At 41.1% G+C, this 22,084-nt stretch overlaps 1 protein-coding gene across 1 annotated transcript in view; it reads left to right on the forward strand.

Annotated features, from left to right (window-relative positions):
* The window catches only part of lrrc4cb (leucine rich repeat containing 4C, genome duplicate b), a 41,585-nt gene that overhangs the window by 14,333 nt on the left and 5,168 nt on the right, over positions 1-22,084 (forward strand). The gene's annotated exons all lie outside the window — the stretch shown is intronic.

Consider the following 22,084-nt stretch of genomic DNA (forward strand, 5'->3'; position numbering starts at 1 on the left):
GCAGAGGAGGAAAGAGACTCGTTTTTTTTTTTTAGCTTCACCGCCATGTTCTGTTGAATCAATATCATGGGTTTGAAAAAGCTTCTGCGAGGGAAAGAGTTTATTCCAACCTGGAGAGCGGCGTGCAGCCTCTGAAGCAAAATTTAAAGGATTCTCAACAGATCACGTCACAAGTAGATCTGAAAAAAAATTATTATTGTCATATTGACCAAAGAAGATTATTTTTTTCTGCTCATGTCTTTTAAGAGCTAGTTTTGACAAAGAAAAGCAAAAAATCCTCACATCTAAGAGGCGGAAACATCACAAAGTTTGACAAAAAACATATTTATTTTAATCATTCTGAATAATCTATGACTGTGTTTGATAATCGAACAATGATTTCAGTCGTGTTTCAATTAAAGATGCAAAATATTTTCTGCTTTTTCGCTGCAGAAATGTCAAGATCTTATGTCTTTGTTTGACAAATATAATAGAAAAATGTTTCTAGGTGTTGTTCAGGGAAATGGTCAAAATAACACTTTAGTCTGTGGGATGAAATGTGATGTGAGATTAGTAGAAAGTGAAATTAAATTTAAAAAGAACGAACTGGAACTACGACCGGAACCAGACAAGGATCGTCAGAAGTCAATGATTCGTTTCCAGTTGACTTCTTGTTTCGGCAGAAATTGTAAATCTCATTCTGCAGTGAAAATATGTAATAACACTCAAATAACTATTAAATGATTGAAGGCCAGAAAACCAATAACCAGTCTGATAACTTCAGTCATGTTTCGAGCAAAGATGTCAAACATTTCCTGCTTTTTCGCTGCAGAAATGTCACAATCTTATGCTTCAAACACAAAATTAGCTGTTTCAAGACTTCCCTGTAGAATCTGGGATGAAAGTTAACCGTTAACCGGTGTCTCCCAGTTGTGTTTTCTCACTCACTGGTGGAGATGATATGTAGACTATGCATCCTGAATCATTTAATACAGAGTGGAGCAGCGAGGCTAAGGGGCATATGGCGTCGTTGGAGCCGAGCCATGTGGCTTAAGGCGGGGTAAACGCATGGGCAGGGATAGCTTGGTGCATTAGCTGCTCGGCTCAGCGTCGTGTCTCACTGTTGTCTCTACAGCGAGCGCACTGTTTACCCAACAGCAGTAAATAAAACATTACAATCAGCCCTTTTTTTTTTTTTTCCGTGTCAGAGGTAGTTGGTGTACTCAGGGCCGTCACTCTGTCGATACCGTTTGTCTGTGCGTTCAGATGAGAGAGAGAATAAGAGAGAGGCAGACGGAGAGGAAGAAAAAAAATCCTTGGCGTTGAAAGACTGCTGTATTCACACTTTATTCACGGACAGTTTGTACCAACACTAACATTCTGCTGAGGGTATGATCGGCCGTGATTGGCTGAATGCACTGGAGAGAATGCTGCCGCTGAGCTAGAGCGCTGACGACGGACTGTGTGTGTCGACTGTTGATTATGGGGAGAGCCTGTGGTTCCATCTATTTCATATTCATGAGCCAAATGGTGCACGATGTAATATTCATGAACAAATTAGACGTTCAAAACACCAGTGTGAGTGAGGCCGTATGGAGAATGCATAGAGACTCATAAACCCTCACTTGAACGTCTCCCACCTTCTTTACTGGCCCGATGCACAAATTCAGCTCTCGATCCTGAAGCTGTTTCCCTGCAACTGAGCTGCTGATGCTGAATATAACCCACTGATTTTTTTTTTGTCCTTTTTAGTAGCACAGAGCTCTGCACTCCTCTTCGTGCAGCAGCTTCTGCAAGCGTCGGTAAAATGAAGGCAGCCTTTCTATTTTTTTTAAAAAATATACATCCTGTTTACTATACAGGAGGCTGAGATGCCGACTGGCTTGTAAGAGAGCGGCTTTGTTCTGCCTCTCTGATCAGCTGGCTTGCGAGCAGTCGGGACGGGGAAACAGAAGTGTGTCCAATCAAGCTGAGCCCTTTTTTTTTTTTTAAAGGCCCTGCAGTCCTTGGGCAGAGGCCGCGTTTATGACCCAAAAATCGAGGAGGCAAGTCTGGCCCTCGTCCAAACCCTTCGGCTCGTGTATTCAGTTTGAGCATATCCAGAGGAGAGTGCAGTACTGCGAGGAGGCCTCATGGGGCACCTGTACATGCGGAGCTGTGCGTGCGTGTTTGTAAGAACAGTTTCAGATGAAAGAAGAACTTGTTTAACCTTCAAACCTGCTCTGATTTTATAGAAAACATCGAGATGAGTTGCAACAGAACATGAGATATTTCATGAGGTCAAAAAAACAAAACACGTGCATCCAATAAACCGTCACTCAGCGATAATACATTCATATAATAAAAGCAATCGTCTACCTTTGACTTCAGTTAACAATCAAATTAACAACCACCTCAATTACATCAGCTAAACGGGAAACTACAGCCATTTTTGTGATTACAGTACGTTTGGTCAATTACTGTAATGGTGCGGATTTAAATCACATTTTTCCCCATTAGGTGATCAGGAGGTGTTCTACACCACAGTGGGTCTCATCCCTTCAAGAGTTCATCCCTGAACCAAGGTCACAATCAAGGGTCAATGACTGTGTGTGTGTGTGTGTCTGAAATCCATTGGAACACACCCTTTGGCTGTAATTGATGGCAAATTAGATGCAGAGATGACGCCATTAAGGCACTAAATATGATTTCATACCTTAATAATTTCATTTCATACCTTAATTGCTATGTTTTATATATTAAGCAGATAAAATGTGATATCTATCTTCTCGGTTCTCGGGGACTCTCCTTTTCTAATCTGATAAGCCCTGCAGAGAGTCACAATTACCCCAGTATGATTCGTATGATGCTAGCCGGATGCTATTCTGCATTTCTGATATTCTGCAAGCGAGGGACAAGTCTTTTGGTTTCTGTCTCTGGTTTGACCAATCACGTTTGAGCAGGTAGAAAGAGGCGGAACACACTGACCTAAATACATGGGCTTTTTAATTATCTGTGTTTATATGCAGACAGCTGTTAATAGTGACGAGCCAAAATATTGTCTGGACCTAAAACACCTACTAAAGTATGAAGGGATGTAACAAAGTACATTTACTTAGTTTCAGTGCCGACTCACAGTATCTGTTCTCGGATATTTTCACTTTTACTCCACTTCTTATATATCAGGAAATATCTCTACTCCACTACTTTTGTATAAAAATAGTGTTATATGTTCATAAAGTGTTGGTTTTTGTCATATGTTTAAAAATAATCAGTGTCGACAGGGGAATTGATTCCCTGATCCAATCAGAGCTGTCACGCAACATCAGACCCGCCTCTATACTTGTGAATGAGACTGTGGACTCAAGTAAATAGTCTGTACTATCAGCAAGTATTCCCTTTTAGTACTTCACGTGTATTCAAGAGCAAGTACTTACCGTTGCTACTTTTACCTAAATACAATTTGTCTTATTGCATTTGTACTTTAACTTCATTAAATGTTTGAGTACATTTTCCATCAGTGCATAAAAAGAAAGAAGTCAGAAATAGTGTCCGGAAAACAGAACACGGAGGCTTGGCCCAGATATTCACCGCCCCAAAATATTGGCCTTTGTCGCCAGAGGATAATTCGCTGTCATACGATGGCTGATGGGCTCCGAGAACTGCTTGTGTGTGTGTGTGTGTGTGTGTGTGTGTGTGTATGTGTGTGTGTGTGTGTGTGTGTGTGTGTGTGTACATGTGTTGTTGCACTGCAATAGTTTGTTTTCCTCTGAGCGGATCTCTGCCAGCGTGGCCCGTGCTCATGGTGATCAATAGGCATTAGCTTGAGACAAGTGTTTTGTCAAGTAGGTTGTTCGGTGAGTGATTGGCATCTCTGTGCTTCACTCAGACATCAGCATGAACCTTCCCGCACTTCTCGACCTGAATGACTGAACGTTCCACTCACTGGGCTGTCAAATCTTTTCAAAATAAAAAAAAACACTGCAGCTATTCCACAGCTCTGAAATTATCCATCAAAATATGTTTCTAGATCAATCTTCAGGTGGGAAAAATTGGGCCCCACGGTCACCCCACAGCAGCCAGGTTCCGGGATCGAACGTTGGCCCCGTTCCTCAGCGGTTTTTATAATTTGTACTTTGTCATCGTGTTCACTGAAGTTTCCTTCCAAACAAAAAATCATTCATCAAGACACCGGTTGTTGACCGACCAATGTTTGAATAGATACGATTCATCAAACGGGAATTTCCCTACGGAGACTGTTGGACCTATTGTAAAATCATGGTTCACAAAGATTGGGACTTTCTGGGGAAGGGTCAGGGTTGGATCAATATTGACTCTGAATTCACACACCCACCTGAAAATGAGCAGCAGAAGATGAAATATATATTTAAATATCCATCCATCATGGCATCAATATCCTTATCGTTTATCCTTCAAGGGTCTTGGGGGAGCTGGAGTCAATCCCAGCTGACATTGGTCAAGAGTTGGGGTACATCCTGTTCTGGTCTTGTATTAATATTTATTTGACTTGGTGATTTAACAGGTGTAGTTTATAGAAAGATAGATGGATGTGTAGTTTATTGATCCCAAATTGGGGAATTACTGTGTTGGAGCAGCATTTCAAGGGCGTTGCTCGTAGAGCGAAGTAGGAATAAAACAGATAGGAAGAATTAGAATAGCTCAAAACACTGAACATACTCCGTAAGTAAATTCTACACAACAAAAGAACTAGAATACGCAGTAAAGTACTCAATATAATTGAACAACGAATTAGCCCATAAACAAGAGTCTAAATACTAAATATGACAAGTGTGCAAAGTTGCAGTAGTTTGCATTTAAGACAAAGGAATGAAGTAGGTAGAATATGACTCTTGTCCTTTTTGCAGAAAAACTGGATCACAGGGGGAAGAATAACGACAGAAAATCATTAAGGCTGCAGATCAGTCAGTGCACACCGGCCTTTCTCTCCTCCTTTCTTGTATTAGGTTGAGTTTGGTCTCGGTAGATGTCTCTCAGATTTAGATTTAGCTGCAAAAACTGTGAGATGTGAGATGTGTCTCTGACTGTCCAGATCCAAACACTGGTTCTGCTCCTCTCAATACCATGCATCCATATTCCAACTGCAGCTCAATTGATTTTCTTTCACACTTTCACAGTTCCCGTCCCTCTTTGCAACATCTAATGAGTCACAAACCAATTTGCACCTGATTTCACATGTCAACTTACACGGATAGAGACCCGCGTGTTCCCTGTGCGGCTGCATCACACAGTGGAGCAATGGTGAACGCCTCAATAACCATGTCAGACGTATTATATTCTCCTCTAGTTGCATATTAATGCAGACACTGTCTGTACCTTAACACCGTCTGGATTGAGAGGTACAATACCTTGAATGGGAATTTGCACAACAAAGACGAGGCCTATCAGTAACTGGGGAGGCTGCGAATGTGGCCGTGGACTTGGAGATGTGCAACAGGAGAGATAATTTAATTATTGAGAATCTTGTGGGCTTCTTCCTTTGCCTCCCCACCCCCGACGGTGTTCAAGGTTAATTGTCATAAGTTCAGGCCAATCTACCACCAAGGCACAAGGGAGGGGACCAGAGGAGAGCCGCCACGCCAGAATTCCATTTTATTAAGATGATTGTGCATTCAAGCAGTATTTTCCATTAGGCATTGATTCCTCAGCGCAGACTACCTTCAGGCAGCTTCAAAGAGTCGCTTCAATTTTCTACACGGAGTAACCGCTCGTCCCCGCTTCTCACGAGCATCACTGCAGATAGAAAAAGCAATGCAATACATTCACTGTAGAGCCAAACGTAAGTAAAAGGGAATATGAAATGTCCTCTGAACCGTGTCCTGAAATAAGGCTCTTGGCAAAGGCATTAACAAAGGTGTTTGGCATCGCAGAGGCACTGCAGATAGACGCAGGCCATTCCAGACACCGGCGTGTTAGCGTGTCTCAGCCGTTTAGAGGATTGCTTGTGTAATACCATCTGTATTCAGGGGATCAACACCCACTTTTACACCAGGGCAGGGAGAGAGGAGCAACAGTGACTTCAGCCAACATCTGTCGCTTCCCCTCTATCCTCCATTCACTCATCCGCCAGTCGCTTTCATCCACTTAAAGTAGTGACACAAGACCGGATATGTTAATTGAAGGAACAACTCACTCCTCACAGTGAATGTGAAGGAGAAAAGTGTTTTGTCAACGCAGAACATGGACTGCAGCGGAACAACGATTGGCCGTTGAAATTTAAACGCACAGCAAATGATTCATGGATTGAGCTCCATCGTTCTTACAAGAAGAAATCCAGAATATAAACAGGAAACGGTCAATGTGTCACGGGGAGATAAAGCTGAAACACCTGTTAGTAAGTGAAATGTTGGAATTCTTAATTCGGGGTTTCCAGGAGAAAGTGCGAACGAGAGCTAGAATGATAAGACAACAAATCCCTTAGTTCGTCTACAGCAAAATATTCTGATGTTTCTGATAATTAAATAATTTTTTAAAATAAGTTTACAAGGAAAGAAAACACTTGCTCGTTACAGCTCCCTGCTCACGTGTCAGGCTTTTATGTGACATACTTGCTATTGGGTTGATTATTACAGTAAATTAGAAAGTAAGATCTTGTTAAACCATCACTACTTAACCTAATTGTCATTTTACGGGGTTGTAATAAATGACCTAATGAAAATACTGCATCATCTACAATAAAAGATCCTGTACTTTAGTTTGTCTGGACCTTTTCTATTGTTTTGCCATTAGAGGCACAATGAAGATACATTTGTAAAGAAAAGAAAAGCAAACGTGTGCAAACACATTGGACGCATGAAAAAGTAAATTAAACTGTTACAGACGATGTTAAAGACGAGATGTGACGTAAAAGCTCAGTGATGCAAATCCACACGATGCACAAACTGCTGTTGTTTCTATATAAGTGAACAGTTTTTACAGAATGTGCAAACGACGAGAGGCTGTGAAACTTTCTGTTGACGCTGCAGCCGCTCGCTGCTGTTCAGGCGACACTTTGTTTTTCTAAATTTTATGAGATTCTTTTTTTTTTACCTCCATTTTACTTGACAGCAGCTTTGATGAATGATCATTGCAATGTCCCAAAAAAAAAAAAAAAAAAGGACCAGTCCATTTTGTTTCTCCTTCATCCTTAAGTGCTTCTCATCTTTGGAAAGCAAAACCACTCAGTACTTTGCTTTTGGCTTGCAGACACTTATTTCCATGTTTTCTAATTCATGTGGGTTTTCTTACATTTTGAGCTCTTGTAATTTGATTCTCTGTATGTGCCATCTCTTAGTTGTTTCTGTTTGTGCAGGGCACCCGGTTGTTGGTGTTCAGCTGCTGCTGCTGTTGTTGCTGCTCCATGAAAACACAGAAGCATCATTTCCTGTGGCGAACAGGAGCAAAAACAACAGACGGAGTGACACTGGATTTGTTTGTGAAGATATAAATTAACATGCACTTCGGATTCTGGATTAATTCTCGTATAATCAGTGTACTGTCATTAACGAGGATCCTTAATAATATCTGCAAAACACACACACACACACACTGTAGTATTACTTTGACTCCAATCCTTTACCACTGCTGTCAGAACAAGGCAAACTTTGTTGTTCAAATTTAGCTCAAAGAGCAACTCTCTCATTTTTTCCCCACAGACTGAACAGGGGGATGATCAGTGCTCCCTAATTTTAGTTTGCAGTTAATTGACGTGACATTATTTTGGTCTCGCAGCGTTTTCAGGATCAAATGAACACACTTCCGTTTGTGTGTGTGTTTAAATGGGGCATGACACACTGTCTGGATTTATAAATCAAATGCAGTAAAACATTCAAATCTTAAAGCTGGAAAAAGTAAATGTGAAAATGCAAAATTAACTTTAAAGGATTAAATATATACGCTGACACTGACAATGACGGTTTTAGTTTTTGCGGCTTTTCTAAACTGCACTGTTCGATAAATAGGCACTTGTTTGTTTGGTATTTTTAGTTCGTGTTGTACATTTGCTATTTTGGATTCATTCCCATGTCAGGAAGACGTCATCTCACACTCAGAGCAGTGACAGTTGCAGTTTCTTAGACGTAAATGTGATTTATCAAACCTTGAAGTATGTGGAAAACAGCTCTCTTAAATATTGCACATAGAAAACCAGAGCTCTTTCCCTTTTGGAGCAGGCTCTGATTTTAATTACTATACATGGTGAATTAGCTAATGAATAATGAATGGATTCCTCACACTAAGTGCTCTGACTGCTAATGCACTTGCAGTTCTCTCACTCTACAACCTCCTCACACACAGCCAATGTTGCTTTCTGATTCGGTCTCTTTTCAAACCCTCCTCCACCTCTTCCTCTTCCTCCTCTTCCTCCTCACCAAGTCAGATTCACACACACAAACACACACACACACACAATTTCTTCCTGTTTTTTTTTTTTTCACTCTCACTCACATTTGATTAGATTTTCCTCTGTGAGGAATTATTTAGCGATGATAGTAGAGAATGAGAGGGGGACAGAGAGAGGCTCGGGGATAGATGGAGACGGATAGTGGATCTCGGGGGAGCGAGGGCGAAGGGGAAAGGTGCTTTGAGGAAAAGCAGAGCAGGAGGAAAAAGCTGCAGGATTCAGGTGTCGCGGAGCTGCAGACGTGGAGCAAGAAGCAGAAACAGACAATATCCATGTGCTGAGCGTGCATAACTTCAAATGACATATGCATATATAAATATACTTAAATACATGTAATACTGAATTATACAAGACGAGGGTTGTGTTGTTTTATCCTGTTAGCCAGCTAGACACCTAAACTCCACACATTTACATGTTATCAGTGTGTCAGCATCCGTTTCTTCCACGTGCTCCACTTTCCTCCCACCGCACAAAGACATGTAGGTGAAATGGAGCCGACTCTAAATTGCCTGTAGGTGTGAATGAGTTCGTCTGTGTGGAGCTGCCTCGAACTTTTCCACACGTTACCCAGAGGAGCTGCATGTGAGAATACAAATGTCCAACTGGGTTAGACCGGACATTAGCGAGCTTTACCCTGGCGGCTCCTCAGCTCCAAAGACTGTGTAATGTCTGATAAAGTGTGAATATATAGCTGGTTATTGTCTGGGGGATTCACAGCCAATGAGTGGGCACGATGTGACGTTTCTGTGGCTCTAAGCCGGCACCACCTCCTCGTCCGAAGCAAACTGAGGAGGTGAGAATGCATCTCACACGGACAAGCTCCTGTGAGGTGCTACATGTGTGAGAGGGGCGACTCCGCTCAGCGTCTGGACCCGAATCTGCGGACCTTGTCCCATGAGAAGACGACTTGTATGTGCAGGAATGCTGGAAGTCAGTCAGAGTCGAGGGTGCTAAAAGCTGTATAATGACGTCATATCCAATATTTAATAGCTTAACTTCTGTAGCTAATGATATAAAAGGAATAAATAATAATGTCAAATGATAATTGAAGTGATATCTCCTCCTACACCTGACCGTGTCCTCCGTCCCATGAAGGATCCGACTGTCGCTCGTTGGCATTGATTTTGTGGTTTACTGCTCTGTCATGGTGGCAGCTACTGTCACAGGCAGCTAGCTTCACCTCCGGCTGATGCAACAAACTGTTTCTGTCGTTTTTCGACGCCTGAGGCTTGTTTACTAAATTTCTCTACAACACGTAGACACTCGTATGTATCTGTGACGTAATAAACATGCTGAGTCATGTGTTGAGATGGGGCTGTGTTATTGGTGTTGGGGTAGTTGTTCAGAAGCGTATGAGAGCCACTGCACGTCACTGCAATCGAGCTACATGCTTGAATCAAACAGTAATGAAAGGGGAGGAGAAAGAACAGGGATGAGCAATAATCAGCAGCACGGCGGCCGGGCAGTCCGGCCTCAGGGCGACGAGGATTAAATATACACAGTGTGAAATGTGTAAAGATAAACCAGCTACTGTCGACTCAGGATTAAAGCCTGAGGTTCAGGTGTGAAAATCCACATGTACGGAAACATGGTGTTTGGACAGCAGGGAATTGAACTTTAACAATGCTGCCGGAAAAAAAGAGCAGAGTGATTCACAAAGAAGAAGGTCGTGTTTAAATGTCACCTACTATTGTAGTGGCCACTTCGCGGACAGAATCCACCAAAGCCTGTTTGGCATGGATTCGGTAAATGGAAAAGTTGTCGGACTATTTTAGTGTGATGTGGTTTTCACTGTGGCCTGTTCCTGTAAAAAGCTGCAGGGTTACTATGGTAACTGGAGCACCAGGAGGGGTTAAAAGAGGATACGACAGTTGGTTTTGTTGAAAAAAAAAAAATGTAAATCACGGCTCACAGAGTTGTGCAGGAGAAAGTTCCCGTCAAGCTCATCCCAGTGAGTCCTACGCCGTCATCGTAGGCCCAGATTAATGGATGTTAACTTTGCAGTATAACTTTATAGTACATCATAAGACTTAAGTATTGTGAAGGATGCCTGAAATGGTCAGAAATATTTTCAAAGAATGGAAGGGGCCGTCTTCTGAGCATCGATCACAGGAGTTTGTGATTTATTATGTCGGACAATAAACTTGAGCTGTTGCATATGATAATTTCCTTGTGCAGTGTCTGGAAATAAATAAATAAAAAACATGAAACAAAAAAGGGACAAACAAGGACAAACCGATGGGGAGAACATTTTTAAAGGAGGGGTTACAAATTTTGGCACGGCACCCGCTCTAAACAGCTTATTAGCATGCCAGCTGAGACTTCACACTATGAACAAATAATGAAAGAAAAACAAGATGGACTACCTACTGTGTGCTGTCGACGCCGGCTACAAACAATCAATCTGCCATCAGCAGTGAGAAAACTCTCACAATCTTTTACCTACACTGACTCAGCCGCTGCATTCAGCAGCTGGCTTTGCAGATAATAAAGCGTAATAACACTTTTGCCACCACTGTCAAAATAAGAGGTAATGATGGCTGGCGTAAAATGCAAAGTTAAAAAGGTACATTATGTTTGCGCTGCAACGATACGATAAATCCCAAAGCCTTCCAAATGACCTTGCACAAGCAGAACAATAATATGGCTCATGGTGATGATTTGTGATCCTCTTAGTAGAGTTTTTATGAGGGACTGTGAGCACAGTGTACATCCGTCTTTCACAAAATTGTTGACTGCCACTTGAATAATTGCATTTTTCCCCCCGCTTTGATTTCTGACTGACTTTAAGACGGTCTCCCACCGAGCGTCATGCATCGGCTGCTGAAATTATCAAAGCAGATTAACGGCGAGAAAAGAAAAGGGAAGAGAGAAGAGGAGCGGCGAGAGAAAGAACGAAAGATAGAGAGGAGGAAAAAAAAAATCAAAATCAAAATCACACCGCAGAGAAAATGTCTGCTCCTCAAGCTTTCATTTATCAAGTCCAAATATATTGGATGATGGTTATTTTTAAACAGACCCTAATCCTCAGCTCACCCTTCATAGTGAGGTAGATAATTATAGTAATCTGGTCGAGGGGAATTAAATTTCCGAGCTGTAAATCGTTGCAGTGGGATGGGACTAGTTGCTTTATGAAAGGGATTTATAGATTCCTGCAGTTTTCACTGTTTGACACATGTGGCATGTAACATTGCTGCACGGTTACTTAATTAGCAGTATCGGCACCAGGTTCTCTCGTGGAATGACTCGGCACATGGCGGAGATATACCTGAAGGAGAATAGCTGCAGAAGTACCCATTGTTCCTCATGTTCTATCTTGAGGGCTAGATGAATAACTTCCCTTCAAAGTAGGACAACATAATGGTGCTCCCCTAATGTTCACTTCAAATAAAATCCTACCCTCCACCTCTAGAAGCTGTGCGTCTTCTGTTGGGAATTTCTTTTGAAGATATAAGAGATTTGAAATGGCCCTCCCATTGTTGCCATACAGGAAGAGAGCCTGTAATGTGCTCGCCGTTCTTGTCCTGCCCTTGAGCAAATCAGTGATTCCCCACTGACTCGCTGGCAGCTCCAGGGGCGCTCTAAGTGAAGATGACCCCAAACTCTGACCTCCCTGGAGGGAGCGAAGTGAAAAGAGAGTTCCACTGCGGGGATCAATAGAAGTATCACGTCCTTATCGCTTCACACGAGTCAGTTAGGCTTTGGGAAATAAGAGCTTGAATTTAATCTCTCGGCCAAGATATGCAGGGACACGCTGCACGTATGCATGTGTGGTTATTATGTGAACATGCATGTGTGTGTTTGTCCCAAAGCAAAATTATCATCTATAATTATCAGCTTGATATAAGTTGCAGAACATTAAATAATATATCCTCCTTATGCTCCATGACAGAAACTAACGACGTTAATCTTTCCGGGTTCATTTTAATTTTTCAGTGGAGTATTTAATGCTTTTTGTTGATGTGTGCATAAAGGTAATTAGGCGTAAATGGCTTACTGATAGTCTCACAGGTGCACACTGTATGCTCAGTATGGAAGCACAAAGAGAGGATTGGATGCAGTTTGCTTTTTTGGAATATAAACGGTGACGCCCGTTAACTACAACGAACCCGTTTCATCTCTGTAGATGTTTTCTTAAGACCCCGGACATGATTCTGAGAGCTGGAGCTCGGCCTCCGAGTGGATACAGATCTGAGCTCGACCGGATGAGTGAGACCAAGTCATCCATCACTGTTGCATCAGAACATTAACAATCACTTTTACATTCTTTGAAAGAAGCTCTGCTCAGCGTTACATATTCATGCTCACAGTCAGGAGCACTGTGTCAGGAGGAGCAGCTAATTTCATTTGCACAGTTTACCGGAACATTTGGCAAAGTTAACTCAAAACTCTGTGAAGGAAACAGACAAAACAAAACTGACAATTTCACTTAAGAAAAACAGGCAAATATGATTTTAAATCCTCATTTGTATTTTCCTCATTCTGAATTTTAGATTGACAGAACAGCAGGCATGATAGTCTGTTAGTGAAAAACGTTGGAATCATGCCCAAAGATTTAAACCTGGATCTCTGTGGTTTTGCCTCTTTTGTTTTTATGTATTCGTTCCATGTGTTTGAGGCTAAACGGTTGCTTTTATTATTAACATTTTAGTTTTATTGACCCACAAATAAGACTTTAAAATTCTACCCTCTTCTGCAGGAACAACTGCTACAACACATTTCTACAATTAAATCCAAAAACATCTCTTTACAAATCTTAAAAAAGTACGTAAATAAGACACCAAGCCAAAGCTGATTTCAAAGGCTTTCAAAAATGAACCATAACCTGGCGTCTTATACACAACAGCTGTTAACCTAAATATTATTTAGGTTAACATATGTTATCAGTGTTGCAGAAACCACATTCATATCGAGGTTTTGTGAGACTGTGTCGACACAACCTACGTACCAAGAGTGCGTCAGTATGCGGATGTGCGTCTACGGCGTTTTTACTGACGTGATGAATGACTCCTCACAGTCCAGAGAATTGATTTCCAGTGAGAAACTGGTGGGCAGTAATCTTAAAAGAACAAAAGACTTGCACTGCGTATGGTCCCATCTGTTGTCAGTGTTCTGTCACCCCAACATTCACACAGAAGCTCCAGAGGGAAATGCGTCCAACTTCTCTTATTCAGTCAATTTACAAACTAGAATGGCCGGAATTCTTTGGCAAATAGCTGCGACTGAACGGAGGACACTCCAGTGAACTAATCCCTTCGAGCACTCTGCATTTAGCAAGAAGCGGCAACCTGCCAACACCGGCCATTGAAGCTGCATTCCTATTGAGACATTTTTAATACAACGCTGTTGTCTTTCTCAATACTGACAATGAATAACAGTATTTTGTCCTTTCGGAGGTATAAACGTAGAATCCCACAACAGCGGTGATGCACCACAGTGAGGTAGAGATCTCAATTGTTCCTGCAAAATTGCAAACAACCTGGCCCACATTCTACAGCGTCCCAACCTGAAAGAAATCACATTCATTATGTCTGTCAACACATTTGGAAGGAGCCACGTTCCACTGATGACGAGCGTAAAACAAGGGCACCACTGGAATGTGGAACCTTTATAATTGAATATTTAAATAATTGATCTTTCCAACAAAGTGAGTGTCCTGAGTTCATGATAGATTATTTTGCTGGTCCTCAGCTGCATGGACCTACTTCACCAGTGAGGCAAATCCTCGGCTGAGGCGGGGATCTGTTTAACTACCATGAGGAGGCAGCTTACAGGGTCTGTGCAGCTCATTATTCTGCCGCTGCTGCCGGCTGTGTGTACTCACCGACCTAAACCCGGGCTGTCACCTGCTTTTAAGCGCTGCATTGTGTAGGAAGCATGTTTCCAGCTTTCTAACCACGAAAACCCAAAATGTTTTGCAGGGAGAGCATTAGTCCATATCTGTATAACCAATTACCGAGGACGGTGGCCACCATCTGAGTCACGCTAACATACTTCCCTGTGCCATGTTTTCATTTAGTCCAGTCAGCCCTGATCCTGCCGCCGTGCCCTTCCAACTACAGTTGGTTGATCCTGCACGCCTCTTTTTAGGAACGCAGTCATGGAAGCAGATTGGTGGGCGACACAAGTGACACGAATACTAAGAGCGCCCTCGCATTCAGCCATTCTGCCACCCAGGGCATCTTTTCTTAATCCCTTTTGCAGAGACCAGACACAGCCTTGGCACGGTGCATTTGAACACCGACGTCCCTGCAGATTATTTAACCCATGCAATTATCATAATGGAGGTAGCATAAGGCAATACGTGAACAGGAATCGAATATTCACTTGAAAGGCGTCTCTTCACCGACTCGCTCTGCCAAACAAACCTTCCTGTGCTCACCTGAAATTAAGATATTAAAATAACACATGCAACTCCGAGCTCTAAAATGTGACGCTCCTTAACAGAGGAGGAATTTCAAGTGCAAATCCCTGAAAAACAGCTGCACTCAGTGAATCCTGTTTAACATTAGCTGTACTCACTCACACAGGTTTAATATAATCCCTACTTCCAGAATTTACAGATGTGTAGTATTAAAAAATGCATGCCTGGCATTTTATATACTTTCTACATATTGGATCATTTTAAACCAGACTGGGAGTAAATTGAGAGTACTTTAAAGATCTTGCTTTTCTTACTCCTCTACAGAGATTAACACCATGTTGCAGCAATTACAGAGCAATTTGATAAAATAAAAAAATCATAAGACTTTCATTAACCTAGACTACAATCAGTCGGAGGGGCAAAGAGGCTGGATGGGTGAAAATAACAATAAAGCATATTGCACCTTGTTCTCTGAATAATTCTCGGTCTGACCGTAATTCCAGATGGCAGTTTGATTGCTCTCAAATTTGCCTTTATTTTAATTTAATCACTGACTGGAGAAAATGAGCCTGATCGTCAACAATCACGATGATTTCCGATGATACGATGATGCCATCTGGGAGCGCTCGTTCCCCTCGAGGGGACGGCAGATGTAGTCTCAGGTCAGAGTGTCAGCTGCACCACCCTCTCACCTTAAATTGATGGAGAGACCAAGATTATTGTCTGTTCTCCTCACTGAACCAGAGTGAACAGGAATCTTTTCACGCAGACCAACATCAACAATGCTAGTAATACATTACGAGGAGTCTGCAGTTAGCTGGATAATCTCTAGACTCCTGTGAACCTGAGAAGTCAGTGTGGGAAATTGACTGCTTTTCTATTTATACGTTATTTTTGATCCCTGCGTTTGCTGCGTGGTATTTCCAAGAATAAACCTGAATATATTTCTTATTTATAACATATAAATGGAACATCTCTATTTGGATTTTCCTTGAGAACCACTAATCCGATTGAACTTGGGTGGGTGTATCGCTAACGAACCACCGAAGTGAAGTTTTGACTGTTGGGTGTTTTTGGTATAGTTGAGAAAAATTACAGCGGAAAGAGATTCCTCCGTTCATTTGAAGCTGTAAACGTTTTGAACAGAGGCATTGATGACGTCATGAGAGTTGAGGCTCGTCAAGCTGCCCGTCCAGCTCTGAAACATGGTTACCATGGTAACAGCAAGTGCAGTTTGAAAAATGTGGAGGAATTTCTGTCGATTTTTTTTTTTTTGCAGTCGACGCGGCTACTTCCTTTAGGTCTTCCGCAGGGTGCAATGGAAAATTCCAAGACTTTGCTGTATTGTGCATGAACGACAGGTGGAAGCTGTAACTCTTCTGCGTCAGAATTCTGCCATCGTGCAATCAGCATTAAGGTTTTGTGACCGTTTACTCGTGTGCATGTGCAATTTTATAATGGGCCTCAAATTTGGACAGAGAGATGAACTCAGGGAGTTTCAGGATTATCGCTGGTGGTGAGAGTCTCTGTGGAAGAGCCCAAAATCCCCAAGACCCAAGAAGATCTGGAGTACGTCGAAAATCATGCTAATCCTTTTGAGTCAAATTCTCTGAGGGGTGTGCAGCTCTGTAACGTTGGGGTTTGTTGCTTAAAGTAAAAGTCGTTTGACTACAACACAAGGTCCACCTGCCAAAACCTGCCACGCCTTACTCATCTCCAAAATGAAATTCAATAACAACATCAGCTAACAAAATTCCATAACGTTTTAAGCCTCTATTAGATTATTGTTTAGATTTTAAGGATTCAATATTTTTTTATTGGTTTAATCAATTTATGAGTTTATTGTTTTTATGCCCTCTATCGTCCAATAGTCAATTAATGGAGCTTTAAAATTAATGGAACCAACTCAGACAAAACAAGTTATTCTCCTGAACACTTCAAAATGATTGATAACTGCTTTAAATGTAGGAAATGTAATTTAAACACATCGTGGCTTTTGTCATCAAATGTGAGCACCGGTGTGAACACTTTAGTTGAGCTCTACTAAATGTGGCGTGTCCCTACTGTCATTATAGCATCATGTTGTCGCTGAGACAAGAACATTATCCCAAAAACAGATGAGAAAATTAACTGAAGCTTCAGCCCAGAAGAATGACCTTGCTTACACATTTCTTTTTTTTTTTTCCTATTTGTGTCTTTGGCCATATCAGTGACTCTAAAATCCTCTTTCAACAAGATGTTATCGAACGTTTCATTGATTGCATCTCCCGCACAATCAGGAAGTCGTTACTCTGACGACATCCAATGAAAATGAGTAATTTTGCTCGGATGATCATGTTTGTGAGCACCGCACTAAGTGATGTTCCACACGGGGTGTTGCTAAGGAAACATCCACAACACCAGAAGGTGGTTTGCATCGTTTCTTTTCTTTTCAGGGGCCAGCTGTGAATCAGGAAGTCGAGCTGGTCGTCCATTAATCAAAAGGTTCAGTCTACGGCTTTGCAGAAAGATCAATTTGAACCCTAATGCATCTTAACATGTAACTGTGATAGAAAAGCTCCTTGTGAATGTGCATGAATGGGTGAATATGGCTTAAGTAAGTCGATAAGAAAAGTGCTAATACAAATGTAGTGCTTTTCCCATTCACCATTTCAGGATCTAGATTTACCACAACAGTAAAAAAAAAACAAATTTCTTTCAATGCATCACTTTTACAACCGGCCAAACCAAACACGTCATAAAGGCAAAAATGCAAATGTGAAAAAAATATATCAGGCGCAAAAGAAAATACAAAGACAATATACTAAAGTTATCTTGTATTTGAGAGCTAAATCCTAAAAAACAGAACCAGAACTTCTCCTGGACAGTTATAGACACAGTTTAAAAACTGGCAGCAGCAACAAGCCAGTGCCAATTCAAAAAAAAAATCAAATGCTTGTTGGATAAAACCAACCCAGGAGAATGGAAAAATATTCAGGGAAATAAACATCGTTTCTGCTGAACTCTTGCGGTCAGCCAAAGAGCCACCGTGTCAGTTTCTGAAAAGGGTTTGGTTGTTTAGTCAGCAGCACCCAACTGCCTCCGAGATTTATTTACCCAACACCAGCACTGGTGGGGGAGGGGAGCTGCCTTTTATCTTTGAAGGTGGAGCAAAGGTGAGGTGATCCAGGCAGCAGCAGTCACCCGCTGGTGATGAGAACCCCAGAGCAACGTTTTAAATATCCCACAGACTCACGTATGCAAACATGCAAACGTGCACACGCAGTAAAGATGTATTTATTATTTTAGTATTCGAACACGGAGTGTACACAAATGGTCATGAAATCAATTCATTTCTGTGTAAAAGCAATTAAAATGAGTAGAATCACTGTAATCATCCCTGAAGTATTTTCAAAACCGTAAAAATAAAGTATAAATGTGTCATGGACAGAACACGCTTGCTTCATCCAACAATATTTAAATATTTTGCAATGACAGTTGTTCACTCAAATGCCAGATTATACAGTTTGTATTTCAGTTTAATCTGCTTTAGTTTCATTAGAGAGCTGCATTCATTTGTACTTTTTAATTATGAATTACTCCTTTTACCATTTTCCTTATAAATAAATCTTGCTCTGATGCAGAGTGGTGAAAAATACCCAGAACAGTTTCCCGGATCTTTAATCACACAACTGTGAAAACCCAAAGAAATTCATGTGTGTTTAGCAATTTTAGAAATAATGAAAAGTGTAGATCAATAGGCAGAATAACAGCTGATTAATTGTTTGGACATTTCACAGGAAATTGAATTGGCTTACAATTTCACTTTTTGTTTCTTTCCAGGTGATTTTACAGAATGAGGCTGGTAATAGGAAATACATGTTTGTTTAACAATAAAAGACCAAACCACTGATGCATCCAGTAGAAGAAGACGATTGATTTGTTGTCATGGAGATTTACATCTTCAATAGGAATAAATAGCTTTTGCAGAACTGAGAGATCCAGTACTACACATAGTTTTCACTCTTTCCCTGGTTTTTTCATTGAAAATAAGAAAAACTCGTCGTTCAACACGTTTTCTTAGAACATATGCTCGCTAATAATTTATTACTACTTGAGATTTGTGTCGTCACTTCAAACCCCGACACAACAAAGCTGCCACCCATCTGTATCTCCTTTCCGCCGTGTGCACAGGTCTTGTAAGTCGCAGATGGTCTGTGAGGTTACGGCATCAAACAAGATTAAAACAAGACATGCAGCAAAAAAAGCATGCGAATGCTGTGAATCAGTGATGTGTTGAATGAATTAGCGAGATGACATTTAGTTCATCAGACAGCCGTCTCAGTGGCCACGGGCTTCTGTCTCTGTCATGATGTGAGACTGCCAGATTTCATATCACTTCATCTTTTACCCACTCTATCAATTTCACACTCGCTGGATCGACTGCGAAAGGCAGAGATTGGTAATCGTCTAATAAAAAAAATGACAGCGTTAGTTTAAAGGGCTTTTTTAAAAACCTAATTATTAAAATTAATTATTTGACGCATCATTTTTAAGTTATTCCCCGTGGCTTTGGTCATTAGAAAATAAACCTCAGTTTTTTGGGGGGATGTAAAAGGTGAAAATGGGATTCATGAGGATGTATTGCACAGTAGAGTGTTAATAGTATAAACTGTGATAATATCAGGCTTCAAACCGTCTGCCACACATGAGATTTGCACATTGACTGTTGAGCATGTGACTTTTTATTTTGTCTGATAGTGAAAGTGCAAATTGAGATGTTTGTTTCTTGTCACTCCGTTGGAATAATCCTTTTTATACATGAGAGAAATTCCCCTTAGAGCCGTGAGGGGAGATGCTGAATATGCCAACAAGACAAGACAAATATCAAAATCAAAATGTGACTGCAAAACAAGTTGTTCAATAATGCAACAATTCTTGCTAAATATCATATTCATGGATTAGTTGTATTCTCAATTTGCGTGGAGCAGTTTTAACACATTTCTTCTCGTATTCTTACCATCGCAAAATGAAACAGAATCTTTTCTGCTGGAAATGAGGTGTTACCTCTGCTGATTGCGAGACAGTCGGTTATTTAGGCAGTTATTCCGTTGTAATCTGCCAAGTTTGGTTCCCTGGCATGTGGGAATGTCCAAGCTAGTTGTCCAAGGTGTCGTTTCTTGTGGTGCACAACACCGACACTCTAATTATCTGACATTGTAATTTAAGTGCTCTGATGTTCAGGAAATACTCTCTGCTAAATATATTACAGGCCCCTCGCTATGTGCAACCAGATTTAGACACATGTTACCACAGCACCTTTCCAACAAACTCATTATAACAAATGAATTTGGCAAATCACGGTGGTGTCAGACATAATTCCAATGGCTGCTGGTGCAGAAGCAGAAAAGTAATTGTGGGTGTGTTTTTATGTTGCTGGCAGGATTTTAGGTGTAAGCAGCTCCTGCTTACAGTGACTCTGAATGCATGTTGAGCCTGGATGAAAATAATCCATGCAGTGTTGCACCGACAAAAGGAAGGAGGATGTTTGAAGTGATTTTTTTCCCTTTGTGAAATATATGTGCCATCTCTTTATGTAATGATGCATTACCTGCTGGTATTCAGATAAAATGTTTTTTTATGAAGAAGTAGAGTTGTAGAGCAACACACTCATACCTTAATTTACAGCTGATAATCTCTATCAGCGAGCCTGTTCAAGTTCCATCTCTTCGTGGCAACGCGGGGTTGTTGTAATTCCAGCCAGACGAAATGAGCTCCTGCCAGTGGGAGGCCTCACTCGATCAGAATCCTTCAGCAGTGGCTCCGCTCTCCGTTCAGCCTCTCTACGCCGAGGTCGGCGTCGGCTGCAAAACCAAGTCACATGCAGATTAATTTCTCCTGATTAACACAGCCATTCATCTTCACTGGAGAACATCTCCACCCTTAAACAAAAAAAATCTGTCATTACACAATCATTTCTTGTTGCTCGTGGTTTGACGGGAAAGGATGATTAACAGAAGCTTGAGTTGGAAGAGCTGAAAAGAGAATGTCTAAGGAGCCAGTAGGGAAGGATAATGTTTCTTTCGCACTAGCAAGAAGGCAAGAGTGCCTCGCTACTGGCAAAGGCATAAACGGCACTGAAGAACTTAATTGTACAGCTTGACACAATGCTGTCACATTTCATAAAATCACCGCACATATGATCTGATGGTCATATAATATGTATTGATTTAAGTGTAGGTTACCATCTTTGCAAGTGGAAGATAATAGATGGTGATAGCAACACGTCAAGAGAAGTACAGGCTGTACTGTATGTGCATAATGTCTCGGGAAATTTTATCTCGAGCACACTCAGGCATATTCATAGACACTTTGGCTGAATGGACTAAACTAATCTGATTTAATCTAATCTAAGATAACAGAGTAATGAGTTTCTTGTTAGTCACTTTATTTGATGGATAATAAATTCTGCTACAGCTAAGCAAGGACAATATCTGGACCTCTTCAGTCTATTTGTCAGGGATTTTGCGATTATAAATTGGATCGTAATGAAAAGTAAACAGGGCTGCAAAACTGCTTTAAATAAAAAAATTTACAAAAAAAGCATTAATCATGAATCAGTGGATGAAGAGAAACCCAGGAAATGAATCACAGATAAAAGACTTTTAAAGGCCATAAAGAAGGTAGAAGTTTATTTTAATGAAAAGGCAAAATCGTGAAAAGTAACCCTGATTGATTTTTCCTCTGTATTTGGAGTTGGGTTTCCTCTTTGATTACCATTGTATGCTTTTCACAGTGTGCATTGTTTTGAGTATTGACAGATGTTCTGTAAAAGTTCCTCACCGGCACTCAGACAGGATTATCTGGTTTTCCTGCAGAGCCATGTTCGCTGGGCGTAATGATGTGGTGTCAGTGACTTGTCTTGCCCTAAAACAACCTGGTCCCAGTGAACTCAAAAGATGCTACTATTTCTTCTAAAAATTTCATGACTAAGGCTTTGTGTATTAAATAATTCCAGGCTTAGGATTTCAATGAGTAAAGGGCTTACAAGAAATTCACGGTTCCTGCTCGAAGGGGAGACAGATGCTAAGTTCTCGTTTTTCATTTTCAGTCTCCAGTGTAGATGCATCAGCTTCTGTGAAGTCTGGAAATCTGGGGCAATCCAGGGTTAGGGAGCTAACAAAAAGCTTGTTATATCCCACAGATGGGCAATACTGACAATTAGTGAAGCTTTTAATTCATCTAGGTTCCTTTTTCATGCACATTGTACTGTATAAATAGCTCTGGGCAGCTCGTTGATTATTTTCATAGTCAATTATCTGTCGAGTGAACTCAAAGTTACATTCTCAATAGTTTGGTTCATC

Source organism: Paralichthys olivaceus, chromosome 1, assembly GCF_024713975.1.
Source record: "Paralichthys olivaceus isolate ysfri-2021 chromosome 1, ASM2471397v2, whole genome shotgun sequence".
Classification (NCBI taxonomy): Eukaryota; Metazoa; Chordata; class Actinopteri; order Pleuronectiformes; family Paralichthyidae; genus Paralichthys; species Paralichthys olivaceus.